Here is a 2,450-nt window from a genome sequence, read left to right on the forward strand (position 1 = left end):
TAATTAAATTAATTTTAAAGGTGTTAAAAAACTAAAAAGTTTCAATTGCAATTCCTCAATTAAATACAAAGTGGCTATTGTATAAATCAACAACAGCCCAATACCCAAGCCCAATTCCATCTGACCTAGTCCAAACCCGCTCCTCTCTTTCCACTATGGCAATCCATTCCAATCCCTATGAGCTAATAGCAGTACGCTACATCACCCGTTTCACTCACTCACAAAACAAACATATTCAATCCTACCCGTCGATTTATACCATCAATGGACTGAATTTATTCTCGCTTTTTCCCATATTTTAAAACCTCTACCAGATTTTATTTCAGTCGTTGGATACTTTTAATCCAATGGCCACCCTTTTTTCTCATTAAACCCTTTTATTAATTCTAAATCTTCAAATAATCAGAGTCGTTGATCAAAAGATCCAACGACTCCCATTCCATCTCTCACTCTTAACCCTGGGAAACCAACCCCAATAACCCAAACCCTAAATCACTTCCATCCAACACCGCCCCCTTCTCCCTTAATCTTTTGCTCTCTACTCACCCGCCTTCCCTAACCCATCAATCTCCAAACCTTACACAAATTTGTACAAAGTCATCTCAATCGAAGCATGAAACACCTATTTGTCCTCTATTATCTGTGAATCATGTTGTTCTTTTCCATTTTCTCCTATAGAATTCAAAAATCAAATCAAACCCTAAGATCCCACATTGTGTTACTAAACTCGCCTGTTCCTTCTTCTGTATTTTCAAATCCATGACATGCATGGTCAAATTTCTTCAGAACCATCATCATTATTCTCGTCCAGAGGTCAAACGCAATGACCTTTGGACATTGGGGTTTTGTCCGATGGATTCTCTCCTTCAACGGCCATTCTTCACTCAGGTAAATCTTTCAACGATTTTTCCCTCTGTCTTCTTCAATTTCCACTCATTTTGTTGTCATTATCTGGTAGTCATCATTCTCCACTACCACCATTTTGAATCTGCCGGAAGTATCCTTAATTGCTCTCACCTAAGATGATCGAACAACCTAGGAAAGACATCAATACGCATACCTAATACAAGTATTCAATAGTTTACAGAATCTATCAGAAACCCTAGGTTCTAACTGATTCTTCATCTTTCTCCCTTTCCGGTTCCAAGTTCTATTTATTGGTAGTTGTTTTGAAATTTGGTTTCTAAATGGCTAATAAGAATCCTTGTCTAGTTTGCTGCTCAAGAGGAGGTCCGTATACCTCCACCCCCTCCCTTAATTGCTTCATTTAATCATGAACATATTATTGTTCTCTTGGTTAACTGCTTAGTCCATAATGCTTATTCAGCCTTAATCACTTATCTTTGTTTACTATTGTAACGACCCTACTAGTCGTTTCGTGAATTATAGCCCTGATTCCCCTATTTCTGCTTCTCTATATGTTCTTCAGTTATATTTCATCGTATCGTATTAGTTGGTTTGGGTTCAGAGTGGTTTCGGTGGGGAATGAGATGCTTAGTCTCCTATTTAGAAGTTTAAGTTGGAAAAGTCAACCGGATGTTGACTTATGCATAAATGATCTCGGATGTGAATTTTGATGGTTCAGTTAGCTCCGTGAGGTGATTTTGGACTTAAGAGCATGTTCGAAATGTAATTTGGAGGTCCGTGGTTGGATTAGGCTTGAATTGGCAAAATTGGAAATTTGGTGGTTTCCGGTTGGCAGTGGAAAATTAGATGTCAGGGTCGGAATGGAATTCCGAAAATTGGAGTAGGTTCGTAGAGTCATTTGTGACGTGTGTGCAAAATTTGAGGTTATTCGGACGAGGTTTGATAGGTTTCGGCATCGTTTGCAGAAATTGGAAGTTTAGAAGTTCTTAAGCTTGAATCCGAGGGTAATTTGGTGTTTTAATGATTTTTTTAGTGTTTCGGAGGTTCGACTAAGTTTGAATGTTGATATGTGACTAGTTGGTATGTTTGGTAGAGGTCCCGAGGGCCTCGAATTGATTTTGGGTAGTTGACGAATCAAGGGTGGAATTTGAGGAGTTGCTGAAGATTTTATTCAGCTGTCATAACCACACCTGCAGAGTGGGGACCACAGGTGCGGGCACACAGAAGCGGTAGAGCAATCGCAAAAGTAGTCAAGTCTAAGGAGGGTAGGAACCGGAGGTGCCATGAGGGGAATGCACCTGCGGGGCCACAGATGCGAGTAAAGGACCATAGAAGCGGTTTTGGTCGGATAAGTGACTTCCACAGGTGTGGCGCTTTTACCACAGGTACGGTAGCACAGATGCGCTAAAAAGGGCAGCAGGTGCGAGATACCTGGGCAGAAAGTATAAAATCCACACTTCGCGAATTTTGGTCATTCTTCACAATCCCTATTCGGTTTTTGGCGCTTTTTGGAGAGTTTTGAAGAGGGAATCAAGGGGGTTTACATTGAGGTAAAATATTTGAGCTTAATCCTCGTGATTATG

This window comes from Nicotiana tabacum, chromosome 1 (assembly GCF_000715075.1).
Source record: "Nicotiana tabacum cultivar K326 chromosome 1, ASM71507v2, whole genome shotgun sequence".
NCBI classification, from domain to species: Eukaryota; Viridiplantae; Streptophyta; class Magnoliopsida; order Solanales; family Solanaceae; genus Nicotiana; species Nicotiana tabacum.